Genomic DNA, 14213 nt, shown 5'->3' with positions numbered 1-14213 from the left:
TAGACTGTAAACTCTCCTTCCAGACTCACATTAAGCATCTCCAATCAAAAGTTAGATCTAGAATCTCCTTCCTATTTCGCAACAAAGCCTCCTTCACTCATGCTGCCAAACATGCCCTCGTAAAACTGACTATCCTACCGATCCTTGACTTCAGCAATGTCATTTACAAAATAGCCTCCAACACTCTACTCAGCAAATTGGATGTAGTCTATCACAGTGCCATCCGTTTTGTCACCAAAGCCCCATATACTACCCACCATTGTGACCTGTACGCTCTTGTTGGCTGGCCCTCACTACATATTCGTCGCCAAACCCACTGGCTCCAGGTCATCTATAAATCACTGCTAGGCAATTCCCTGTCTTATTTTAGCTCACTGGTCACCAAAGCAACACCAAATAATTTTCACCCCAGTATCTCTATTTGCACATCATCTTTTGCACATCTATCATTCCAGTGTTAATACGAAATTGTAACTATTTTGCATTATGGCCTATTTATTGCCTTACCTCCATAACTTACTACATTCACACACACTGTATATATATATTCTGTTGTATTTTTGACTTTATGTTTTGTTTACCCCATATGTAACACTGTGTTGTTTTTATCGCACTGCTTTGCTTTATCTTGGCCAGGTCGCAGTTGTAAATGAGAACTTGTTCTCAACTGGCTTACCTGGTTAAATAAAGGTTAAATAAATAAAAAAATAACGTCTCTGTTTGCTCTACAGTGGTGGAGGAGGCAGCCAGCCTGAAGAAACACAACCTGTTCACAGACAGCAGAGACCTCCTGAGCCGCTCCAGCCTCCTCTCCACCCCCTCCATCCCCACCCCAGCAGCCCAGTCAGGGTGCTAGGCTTCCCCAGACAGCTCCAGACCCAGCCTGAGACCTCTACCTATATCCAGACCCACCCTGCGACCTCTACCTATATCCAGACCCACCCTGAGACCCAGCCCCAAGGTGGGGGTGCACAAGGTTAGGGTTGTGGCGGTCATGACATTTTGTCAGCCGGTGATTGTCAAGCAAATAACTGCTGGTCTCAGTATTTGACCGTTAATTAACATAAACACATTTAGCATCTCCTGGCTTCCACGCATAGCCTACAAGCCATGATGCAGACCTTTGGAACATCTACATTTTAAAAGGTCTAATAAATCCATGTAATATAGCCTACTCCATCACAATAAATCCATTATTTATTTTAGAATGGTCTAAAGAAACATGAAGAAAATGTAGTCTATTTCAGAAGAACGGAATAGCATACTCTGAGTTGTCCTTATGTTAGGCCCTGATCTGGCTATGCCATATGTCTGTGGGCTACACTAGTTCATTTAGCAGACAAGATTAGCTTAGAATTCAGTGGCATTATTTTATATTATTTTATAGTATGAAGAATACAATTGAACGTAGCTGAATAAAATAGAAAGGATATTTTCTCCAAACAATTTGAGGGAGCGCGCACATGCAGCTATTCTGTGGTGAGCAGTTAGCAAAGAAACAGGTACTCCTATATGCTTAATTTAGAGTAATTTATGTAACTTCAGTTGTGATATAAATGTTGGGCTATATGTTTTGATTTTTAACACATTCTAAGGCTGCATGATGCAACTCTAATGATGATTTGAAAAAAGTTGCATGAAAGGCATGTTTTGTTTTTTGCGCAGGCTGTACACACTTCATCAGTCTCTCATTCACAATTTGACAAGCACTTGATAATGCCTCAAATTTCCCGGCTGCATCTCCTTTGTGTGGCCATAATGCCCCCTAAAAAAATCCATGCCTTTTGCGCCTTGGGCTGAATATTATAATTATAATTCCCTTCTCCCTGCTGCGTGCTGAAGCACCTCTCACTCACATGGCTCTCTGTCACGTGATCGGGTCTTTCTCACAGGCTACATTTACATTACATTTTCGTCATTTAGCAGACGCTCTTATCCAGAGCGACTTACAAATTGGTGCATTCACCTTATGATAGCCAGTGGGACAACCACTTTACAATTGTTATTTTTTTTCTTCTTTTTTTGGGGGGTGGGGTAAGAAGGATTACTTTATTCTATCCCAGGTATTCCTTAAAGAGGTGGGGTTTCAAGTGTCTCCGGAAGGTGGTGAGTGACTCCGCTATCCTGGTGTCGTGAGGGAGCTTGTTCCACCATTGGGCTGCCAGAGCAGCGAACAGTTTTGACTGGGCTGAGCGGGAACTGTGCTTCTGCAGAGATAGTGGAGCCAGCAGGCCAGAGGTGGATGAATGCAATGCCCTCGTTTGGGTGTAGGGACTGATCAGAGCCTGAAGGTACAGAGGTGCCGTTCCCCTCACAGCTCCGTAGGCAAGCACCATGGTCTTTTAGCAGATGCAAGCTTCAATTGGAAGCCAGTGGAGTGTGCGGAGGAGCGGGATGACGTGAGAGAACTTGGGAAGGTTGAACACCAGATGGGCTGCAGCGTTCTGGATGAGTTGTAGGGGTTTAGTGGCACAGGCAGGGAGCCCAGCCAACAGCGAGTTGCAGTAATCCAGACGGGAGATGACAAGTGCCTGGATTAGGACCTGTACCGCTTCCTGTGTAAGGCAGGGTCATACTCTGCGAATGTTGTAGAGCATGAACCTACAGGATCGGGTCACCGCCTTGATGTTAGCGGAGAACGACAGGGTGTTGTCCAGGGTCACGCCAAGGCTCTTTGCACTCTGGGAGGAGGACACAACGGAGTTGTCAACAGTGATGGCGAGATCATGGAACGGGCAGTCCTTCCCCGGGAGGAAGAGCAGCTCCGTCTTGCCAAGGTTCAGCTTGAGGTGGTGATCCGTCATCCACACTGATATGTCTGCTAGACATGCAGAGATGCGATTCACCACCTGGTTATCAGAAGGGGGAAAGGAGAAGATTAATTGTGTGTCGTCTGCGTGATAGGAGAGGCCATGTGAGGATATGACAGAGCCAAGTGACTTGGTGTATAGCTAGAATAGGAGAGGGCCTAGAACTGAGCCCTGGGGGACACCAGTGGTGAGAGCACGTGGTGCGGAGACAGATTCTCGCCACGCCACCTGGTAGGAGCGGCCTGTCAGGTAGGACGCAATCCAAGAGTGAGCCGCGCCGGAGATGCCCAACTCGGAGAGGGTGGAGAGGAGGACCTGATGGTTCACAGTATCAAAGGCAGCAGATAGGTCTAGAAGGACGAGAGCAGAGGAGAGAGAGTTAGCTTTAGCAGTGCGGAGAGCCTCCCTGACACAGAGAAGAGCAGTCTCAGTTGAATGACCAGTCTTGAAACCTGACTGGTTTGGATCAAGAAGGTAATTCTGAGAGAGATAGCAAGAGAGTTGGCTAAAGACGGCACGCTCAAGAGTTTGGGAGAGAAAAGAAAGAAGGGATACTGGTCTGTAGTTGTTGACATTGGAGGGATCGAGTGAAGGTTTTTTGAGAAGGGGTGCAACTCTCGCTCTCTTGAAGACGGAAGGGACATAGCCAGCGGTCAAGGATGAGTTGATGAGCGAGGTGAGGTAAGGGAGAAGGTCTCCGGAAATGGTCTGGAGAAGAGAGGAGGGGATAGGGTCAAGCGGGCAGGTTGTTGGGCGGCCGGCCGTCGTAAGATTTCATCTGGAGAGAGAGGGGAGAAAGAAGTCAAAGCATAGGGTAGGGCAGTGTGAGCAGGACCAGCGGTGTCATTTGACTTAACAAACGAGGATTGGATGTCGTCAACCTTCTTTTCAAAATGGTTGACAAAGTCATCCACAGAGAGGGAGGAGGGGGGGAGGGGGAGGAGGACTCAGCAGGGAGGAGAAGGTGGCAAAGAGCTTCCTAGGGTTAGAGGCAGATGCTTCGAATTTAGAGTGGTAGAAAGTGGCTTTAGCAGCAGAAACAGGAAGAAAATGTAGAGAGGAGGGAGTGAAAAGATGCCAGGTCCGCAGGGAGTCTAGTTTTCCTCCATTTCCGCTCGGCTGCCCGGAGCCCTGTTCTGTGAGCTCGCAATGAGTCGTCAAGCCACGGAGCAGGAGGGGAGGACCGAGCCGGCCGGGAGGATAGGGGACATAGAGAGTCAAAGGATGCAGAAAGGGAGGAGAGGAGGGTTGAGGAGGCAGAATCAGGAGATTGGAGGGAGAAAGTTTGAGCAGAGGGAAGAGATGATAGGATGGAAGAGGAGAGAGTAGCGGGAGAGAGAGAGCGAAGGTTGCGACGGCACATTGCCATCTGAGTAGAGGCAGAGTGAGTAGTGTTGGAGGAGAGCGAGAGAGTAAAGGATACAATTGGCCCAGCGTCGTCCAGGGTAGGGGAGGGAATGGCCGGCAGGGATGTAGCTCAGTTGGTAGAGCATGGCGTTTGCAACGCCAGGGTTTTGGGTTCGATTCCCACAGAGGGCCAGTACGAGAAAAATAAAAAAATGTATGCACTCACTAACTGTAAGAGCGTCTGCTAAATGACAAAAATGTAAATGTAGAGGGACAAGAGAGTGCTGAGTACCAGCCAATTAGCAAGTTTGGTAGGCTACTAATGACCATCAGCAGCATCAGAGCTTGGAGAAGCCTAATTACTGTGACTAAATGGTCACTTGACTGCGGTCATAACTCATGACTGCTGGTAATAAGGTCACCGTAACAGCCCTACAGAAGGGGACCATGGTGGAGGCAGAGAAGGACAAGGTGGAGACAGTGTCAGGTACCACAGCAGAGATTGAGGCCCTGGGGGCCAGTGTTGCACCTGTTGTTGCAGCTTCAGTGGAGAAGCTAGTAGAGGTGGAGAAGACAGTCAGTACACCTGAGAAAGATCAGACAGATACACCTGTAGTGGTTGAGAAAAAAACAGAGGACACGCCTGAACCAACTGAGACAGATAAAGTGGCTAGTCCTGCTCCAACGGAAACAGCTCAAGTGGACATCCCTGTCCTAACTGAGACAGCTCATGTTGACACAGCCCCTACAGTTGAGACAGAGAAGGTAGACAATCCAATTGCCCCTGAAATAGTGATGGTAGACGAGCCAGTCGCTGTTGTAACAGAGAAAGTAGAGACACCGATCGAGGTAGAGACAACTATTAAAGTAGAGACACCCATTGTTTCTGAGACACCGAGCCCAGGCACACCCACCTCAGCTGAGACAAGGAAACCCACTCCTGTAGATGGCGTGGAGGTGGAGGAGACAGTAGTAATTGATATACCAACCACAGTTGCACAAAGCAAAGCTCCGGACCCTGTCCCTGTTTGTGTTGTCAACCCTGTAGCTGTCATTGACCCTATAGCTGTTGAAGATTCAGTAGCATGGCTTCTCTCACAATCACCACTACTGAGCCAAAAGCAAGATGGCGCCAACAGATAGGGAAGCTCTGCTTCTAGCTCCGAAGCTGTGTGTTATTTCTTACATTATTAGCCAATAATTTTTATTGTGTTATTACATACAGCCGGAAATAACTTTTGGATATCAGAGCGGTGGTAACTCACCAGCATTACGACCAGGAATATGACTTTCCCGAATTGGATCCTTTGTTCGTACCCCCCAGGGCAATTGAACTGATTCCAGAGTGTCACGTCTCCTCCCGTTGCTCTCCTCCGGTGCTCTGATTCGCCGGTCTACTGAGCCACCGGTCTGAGCGCACCACCTCGGCAACACTGGAATGGAAACCCAATGCACCCTGATTACCTCCAGCGCACCTGCACCTCATCATCTCATCACCACCCCTATATAGCCCTGGACTGTTCAGTGTTGTGTTGTGTGTGTGTGTGATTGTTAGTGTCTTGTCGTGTACTTGCTCTTTGTTGTTCTCTTGCTCAGTGTTAAGTAAACCTTTACATTGTTGATTGCTGTGTCTACGTCCTGCCTCTTCGTATCCTCAGTACTCGTCACAGAATCACACACCAATCACAAAGATGGATGCAGCAGGTAATCCTCCTGGAGTTTCCCAGCACCTCGACCCCCGCCCTCTGGTTCCGTTGGCCATCGAGCAGCTGCGAGGGGCCCGGTACTTTACCAAGTTGGACCTGAGGAGTGCCTACAACCTGATCTGAATCCGAGAAGGAGACCAACAATGACGAGACAGCCTACAGGGAGGAGGTGAGGGCCCTGGGAGAGTTGTGCCAGGAAAATAACCTCTCACTCAAAGTCAACAAAACAAAGGAGCCGATCGTGGACTTCAGAAAACAGCAGAGGAAGCACGCCCCTATCCACATCGACGGGACCGCAGTGGAGAAGGTGGAAAGCTTCAAATTCCTTGGCGTACACATCACTGACGATCTGAAATGGTCCACCCACACAGACAGTGTGGTGAAGAAGGCGCAACAGCGCCTCTTCACAACCTCAGGAGGCTGAAGAAATGTGGCTTGTCACCTAAAACCCTCACAAACTTTTACAGATGCACAATTGAGAGCATCCTGTTGGGCTGTATCACCGCCTGTTACAGCAACTGCACTGCCCGCAACCACAGGGCTCTCCAGAGGGGTGGTGCGGTCTGCCCATCGCATCACCGGGAGCAAACTACCTGCCCTCCAGGACACCTACAGCACCCAATGTTACAGGAAGGCCAAAAAGATAATAAAGGACAACAACCACCTTAGAGGCTGCTGCCCTATATACATAGACTTGGAATGACTGGCCACTTTAATAATGTTTACATATTTTTGCTTTACTCTTTTCATATGTATATACTGTATTCTATTCTATTCTACTGTATTTTAGTCTATGCCACTCCGACATGCTCGTCCTAATATTTCTATATTTCTTAATTCCATTCTTTTACTTTTAGATTTGTGTGTATTGTGTGTATTGTTGTGAATTGTTAAATATTACTGCACTGTTGGAGCTAGAAACACAAGCATTTCGCTACAGCCGCAATAACATCTGCTAAATATGTGTATGTGACCAATACAATTTGATTTGATTTGATTTGAAAAGCTTATAGAGAGAGCAGTCCTCCTCACAGTGACCCAGCATTGCCCTCTAGTGGTGAGAAACATGCAACTGCGCCACCAGCAGACTCCAGCCTTGCTGCAGCAGTAGAGACCAAAGATGTGGAGGAGCCTGTGAGCCCCATCCCCAGCCTTCCCAGATGATGGGGATGATGACTTGGTTACAGATAGCGAGTCTGCCCCCTCACACATTGAGACCCCTAATGATGACGTCACAGTGGAATCGGGAGTAGCAGCCCCCACTGAGGAGGTCAAAGTGTCATTGAGCAGCGGAGAAGAGATGAGCGCTTGTGTGACCTCTGACCTTGCAGTAGAGGTCAGTGTGAGCGAATCGCAGGGTCAGCATCGACACGAGCCCCCTATAGAAGTATCAGAGGGTGAGCTGTTCCCCCTAACCCTGTCTCTGAAGCAACATTAGGCTTTAACTGAGAAGCTAGTGTTGAAGTCACTGCATGTTCTGATTCCACCATAGCATCAGCAACCAATTTGAACGCAGTCCCTCCACAGCCCCAGCTGTGTGAAGGAGGTCCGAGACCTGGTGGTGGAGTTGGAAGTGGAGGAGATGATCCAGCGCTACCCAGGTAGTGATAACCTATAAGAGAGGGGTGGCCAGTGAGGGGCCTGATGTCACACAGATAATAAATGTAATAGACTATACCCTTGCTGTTGTGGAAACCGACTGAGATTACCTTCACCGTCAAAAAACAAAGAAACTTTTACACAAGCATAAAACTGCAAGTTTCCATAAAACTGGTAAAATATGAATGTATACAATTGTGTTTGTGAGAAGATCAATGTGGTGAGATATGGGCATAACTGGGTTATCAAATTCGGGACCAAGGAAAGCTCATAAATTCAGGACCAAGGAAAGCATCAAATTGGCTATTGCAATTGTGTGAAAGAACTTCACTTGTCATAGTTTTTTATAACTTCTATGTCCTTACATGACTATGCATACATTTTAGATTATTTTAAAACAGTTTGATATATGCCCATTTTAAGTTGTTAAATTTTAAATCAAGAACACTGGCGTATATTTTGAATCGGTCTGAGTGGCAATGGGAGGGTTCTACATATGGAGGGCTTAGGGATTTTCTGTTCTATGTACTTTGACTTTTCCCATTAGTTCCATGTAAAGGGCATGCATGCGTGTCTATACTCAATCGACAGCTAGCCCAACAAGTGCCTATGAGATAACTCCAAAGGCATCATGATTTGAGGAGCTAATGTTTTTTCGAAGTGCCTTATTATTATACTGTATACACGTAGGCCTACTGCGTTGATTCCACGAAGAAGGATAAGCTATTTCCATTTGACGTGGTTGCTATGGAGACTGGTCTAGTGTCTTTATTGCTGAATTACCTTTAGCCGTGTTGAAATGTCAACACCATCCAGTGCCTGTACATACCATTTTACACTGTCAGTTTGTGAAGGGGCTGTGCATATTCATGTAGTCTGAGAAACTATAAAATACTGTATGAAGTCTAGAAAAAACAGCCAGCCGTCCAGTGCTTGTGTTGGGAATTTAAATAAAATAACCTTTTTATTTTACTATAAAACATATACAACACATTTACTGTGTGTCTGTCCTCCTTTAGCACTGAAGGGTTAATAGCTGAGTTTACGGTGCACAAAACTAGCTGAAAACAATCAATTAAATTACAATAGCTAGCAATTAATTGTTAAATATACATTCACCTACAAAATTATTGGCACCCTTGATAAAGATGAGACTGTATAAAATAAATAATACAAATACTGACCTACACTGACTGTACAAAACATTAGGAACACCAGCTCTTTCCATGACAGACTGACCAGGTGAATCCAGGTGAAAGCTAAGATCCCTTACTGACTAGTTAAATCCACTTCATCAGTGTATATGAAGTGGAGGAGACAGGATATAGGAGTTTTTAGCCTTGAGACAATTGAGACATGGATTGTGTGTGTGCCATTCAGAGGGTGAATGGGTAAGAAAAAAGATTGAAGTTCCTTTGAACGTGGTATGGTAGAAGGTGTATCAAGAACTGCAACGCTGCTGAGTTTTTCATGCTTAACAGTTTCCCGTGTTTATCAAGAATGGTCCACCACCCAAAGGACATCCAGCCAACTTGTCACAACTGTGGTAAACATTGGAGTCAACATGGGCTAACATCCCTCTGGAACGCTTTTGACACCTTGTAGAGTCCATGTCTCAAATAATTGAGGCTGTTCTGGGGGCAAAGGGGGGGTGCAACTCAATATTAGGAAGGTGTTCTTAATGTTTTGTCCACTCAGTGTATATTCATTGGCTTTGTCATTACTAATGGGGAGGGGGGAGGTAAATTAATGTTGTGGTCAATTGATCATTTCTTTGTGGATTTTGATGTGTGCTTGGGGTTATTGTCTTGCTGGAAGATCCACGTGCGGCTAGGTTTCAGGCTCTTGACAGAGGCAACCAGGTTTTTGGCTAAAATGTCCTGGATTCTTGGTAAAGTTCATGATGCCGTTTACCTTAGCAAGGGCCCCAGGACCAGTGGAAACAAAATAGCCCCATACCATCAAAGATCCACAATATATTACAGGAGGTACAGTGCCTTGCAAAAGTGTCATCCCCCTTGGCGTTTTTCCTATTTTGTTGCATTACAACCTGTAATTTAAATGGATTTTTATTTGGATTTCATGCAATACACAAAATAGTCCAAATTGGTGAAGTGAAATTAAAAGAATTCTAAAAAACAAATAACGGAAAAGTGGTGCGTGCATATGTATTCACCCCCTTTGCTATGAAGCCCCTAAATAAGATCTGGTGCAACCATAAATCACATAATTAGTTCAATAAAGTCCACCTGTGTGCAATCTAAGTGTCACATTATCTGTCACATGATCTCAGTATATATACACCTGTTCTGAAAGGCCCCAGAGTCTGCAACACCACTAAGCAAAAGGGCACCACCAAGCAAGCGGCGCTATGAAGACCAAGGAGCTCACCAAACAGGTCAGGGACAAAGTTGTGGAGAAGTACAGATCAGGGTTGGGTTATAAAAAAATATCTGAAACTTTGAACATCCCAAGGAGCACAATTAAATCCATTATTAAAAAATGGAAAGAATATGGCGCCACAACAAACCTGCCAAGAGAGGGCCGCCCACCAAAACTCATGGACCAGGCAAGGAGGGCATTAATCAGAGAGGCAAAAAAGAGACCAAAGATAACCCTGAAGGAGCTGCAAAGCTCCACAGCGGAGATTGGAGTATCTGTCCATAGGACCACTTTAAGCCGTACACTCCACAGAGCTGGGCTTTACAGAAGAGTGGCCAGAAAAATCCATTGCTTAAAGAAAAAAATAAGCAAACACGTTTGGTGTTCACCAAAAGCCATGTGGGAGACTCCCCAAACATATGGAGGAAGGTACTCTGGTCAGATGAGACTAAAATTGAGCTTTTTGGCCATCAAGGAAAACGTTATGTCTGGCGCAAACCCAACACCTCTCATCACCTCTCATCCAGTCCCTGGATGTTTTTCATCGGCAGGGACTGGGAAACTAGTCAGAATTGAAGGAATGATGGATGGCGCTAAATACAGGGAATTTTTTTAGGGAAACCTGTTTCAGTCTTCCAGAGATTTCAGACTGGGACGGAGGTTCACCTTCCAGCAGGACAATGACCCTAAGCATACTGCTAAAGCAACACTCGAGTGGTTTAAGGGGAAACATTGAAAATGTATTGGAATGGCCTAGGCAAAGCCCAGACCACAATCCAATTGAGAATCTGTGGTATGACTTAATGTTTGCTGTACACCAGCGGAACCCATCCAACTTGAAGGAGCTGGAGCAGTTTTGCATTGAAGAATGGGCAGAAATCCCAGTGGCTAGATGTGCCAAGCTTATAGAGACATACCCCAAGAGACTTGCAGCTGTAATTGCTGCAAAAGGTGGCTCTACAAAGTATTGACTTTGGGTGGGGTGAATAGTTATGCACGCTCAAGTTCTGTTTTTTTGTCTTATTTCTTGTTGGTTTCACAAAAAAATATATTTTGCATCTTCAAAGTGGTAGGCAACCCCCCCAAAAATCAATTTTAATTCCAGGTTGTAAGGCAACAAAATAGGAAAAATGCCAAGGGGGGTGAATACTTTCGCAAGCCACTGTATGAGGTCATTTTCTGCATATGCATTCTTCTTTCGACGCCAAACCCACCAATGGTTTGCATGGATAAAGACCTCTATTTTTTGTCTCATTTTACCATAGCACCCGGTTCCAATCCAAGGGTCAATACCGTATAGCAAACTCCAGGCGTTTACTTATTTGTTTTTTCCAGCAACCCTTCCAAATAGCCTATTGGCAGGAGGTGGCGTCTAATTGTAGATTTGTTGGTTGCAAGTTCTGTAATTCTCCAACTGTGGCCCTTGGATTTTGACAAACGGATTTTACATGAGTGTTACTTAATTTTTATACCCCAGTGAAACATGAAGCCATGGAAAGCCACAATACAGTTCCATAGCCCTTTACACTGTACACGTATTAATACAGGATGAAAATGGCAGATTTGGAACGTAGTGGCTGTTCAGGAACATGCTATACATGACGTCAGAGCTCAGGCTATGCGCTTCACAGCACTGTCTGGGTTTTGACTGACAGCAGTTCAGAACTTGAGCACCACGCCAGTCAATAAGTTGTCCCTATCCCTCCCGCTAATTGTGCAACTTCTGCAATTTTTTGTTGTTGTCTGAGTGAGGAAATGCTGTAAATTAAGAAGACTCTGTATTTTTAAAGATGAGACGCTGAGGATTATAATAAATACTGCTTTGATATTATACAAGCAAGCCAAACAAATGTGTACTTCACACCAAATTATAAAACTCATGTCATATACAGTGAGTGTCATCATTTATGATCACTATGTTTGATATCCAGTTACAAGATGACATGTCGTCATACCCTGGGTTGTTCTGAACAGAATGCGCTTGTTTGTTTATTGTGAAGAAAATCAGCCGAGACACACGCACCTGAATACACTCATCAGTACTTTCTATGCGCACCAAAAATACGATATTTTTCTCTGAATTGGCTTGTGAAAGCCTAACACGAAGATCGTATTTTATAACTTAGGTAGTCATGTTGGCAATAAAACAAGCTTTCAAATCATGCCCATAAAACAAGCTTTCAAAGTATGTCCACCAGACCCAGATTGCGATTTATAATGGACAGTTTTTGGATTGCGTAAACAATCCGCCATGTGTGATTGCGGATATGCAGGGTTGTGTTTGAAACGAAACAGCTACAAGTTTGCCTGCTCTATTTCCTCTACAGCACAGCTAGGAGAGGTACAAAAAAAAGTACCTTATAGTTGAAGACTCGTTTGAGTCATAAAAGTGTATTGAAATCGCATAGGAACTGTACACACTTTGGATAGGTGTGTGGCCACTTGGAGACACCAGTTAGCCTGCTCACTCAAACCCTTGTAATGTTTTTGTCTTATGTTTCACCTACCCCACATTTTCCAGGAATAGTCTTATCATGTTACTGAATGTATCCAGAGTATTTTCAGATTTCGTTATCAACAAATGTGGCAAAAAAGTACAGTAAATGTAAATTGCACATAAAATCAACAGTGCAATGTTTGGATTCAGTCTTGTGTCAGGTGAACTGTTGTGTACTCACTTTTGGTCTAATACATTTCCCATTATCTCCAAACTGTTCCCTTTCAATTGCTACCATGTTATGCATATGCTTTTAATATTTCTTCTGTAAGAAACATTTCAATTTAGCCCTATCCATATAGGCCAATTCCCAGGAGTATAAAGGGTTAAGCTGAGATTAACTTAAAGGCCCAGTGCAGTCAAAAACTTGATTTTCCTGTGTTTTATATATACTTCCACACTATGAATTTGTGAAATTATGAAATTTCCCTTTTGGTGTAAGAGCTGTTTGAAAAGACTGCCTGAAATGTCTGCCTGTTGTGGTGGGATGTAGTTTTGGCATTCCATTGTGACATCACCATGCGGTAAATTAGTTAATAGACCATTAAGAAAGAGTTCCAAACCTCTGCCAATAACAGCTAATTTTCAGATTCCCCTCCCCACTCAGACCACTCCCAGACAGTGCTAGCTAAATTCTAGTTTGAGAGCCCTTTGCTAAGAAGCTATTTTTGTTTCTTCTTGACTATTGTAATTGAAAACAATCCCAGTAAGGTAATTAATTGTTATCCAGAAATGATTTGATATTGAGATAAAAACGCAATATATATACAATTTTAAGGGTGCCATTCATTTTGACACATATCTTTGAGAATTGTTTTTATTATTTGTTAAACAAAATCTATTTCTGAGCAATTGTACAAGTATAAAATAATATATTTTCTTAACAATTATCGCTCAGTATTTGTATTATTTATTTTATATCGTTTTTTTGCTAATCTTTATCAACGGTGCCAAGGACTGTACAAGGAATGGTCACATCAAACAAGGTCAGTTTTCAACACTTTATTTTAAATATTGCACCACAGATAATAAAAAATAAAAAAGATGGTTCTAATGAGCACCAGGCACAATGAAGAGGACAACACAACAAATTGTTAATTTATACAAAAAAAAAGAACAGTTAAATAAACAGAATCACTGAATGTTTGTACAAAGGCAAAGTAAAAGAGGCTGACAATATTTTTGGAGTTATTTCCAGTTGTGTGTGTGTGTGTGTGTGTGTGTGTGTGTGTGGAGAGCGAGAGCGAGCGCGAGCGCGCGCGCGAGAGAGAGAGAATAAATGCAACGGCAAAGCCAGAAAAGATAGAGAACATGTCAGTCTCATGAATGAGGTCACCTATAAAAAGGACTGTTACAGCATCCAGCTACTGGACTATTAGAATAAGACTAACACTCTGCAATACCAACCAACCACCTCTCCTTCTAAAATGTCATGCGTGGAAAACATCCTATGGAAACAAAGCAGCATTCATCCTGTATAAGTTAAGACTAAAGTTAATTCATCTAAGTATGTGTTATTGTATTATGGTACATACCTATAGTGAACACATTGATATATATATATATACAAATATATTTCAATAAAAGCTCAAAACAAATTGGCATTTTTTATGACATTAAAGACTGCCCTCAACTAGGAAAATATTGTTTTCCAGAAAAGCACTTGGATAGCTTAAGATGTAATGTTAGCATTCAATAAAACAGCAACAGCATCCCTGCTAGAGGTTGGACTAGAGCACTTGAAGCGACTAGCTGTTAAACATACAGTAGTAGCGTTGATACCCCCTCACCACCATACAGCTTAGCTTTGCGAGCTACGTGGGAGATAGCTGTAGTCAGTCTGTGCGGTGCAGTGAGCCTAATTTGACCTGG

At 44.0% G+C, this 14213-nt stretch overlaps 1 pseudogene across 1 annotated transcript in view; it reads left to right on the top strand.

Moving 5' to 3' along the window:
• The window catches only part of LOC311149166 (protein Niban 1-like), a 41655-nt pseudogene extending 34174 nt beyond the window's left edge, over positions 1 to 7481 (top strand). Inside the window, exons 14-16 of the transcript in view lie at positions 732 to 961; positions 4588 to 4737; positions 6870 to 7481. The product of the transcript in view is annotated as a protein Niban 1-like (transcript). The remainder of the gene's footprint in view (positions 1 to 731; positions 962 to 4587; positions 4738 to 6869) is intronic.
• The last annotated feature ends 6732 nt before the right edge of the window (positions 7482 to 14213 follow it).

Source organism: Coregonus lavaretus (genome assembly GCF_964263955.1).
Source record: "Coregonus lavaretus genome assembly, chromosome: 21".
Classification (NCBI taxonomy): Eukaryota; Metazoa; Chordata; class Actinopteri; order Salmoniformes; family Salmonidae; genus Coregonus; species Coregonus lavaretus.
This window is presented reverse-complemented; position numbering and strand designations above follow the sequence as displayed.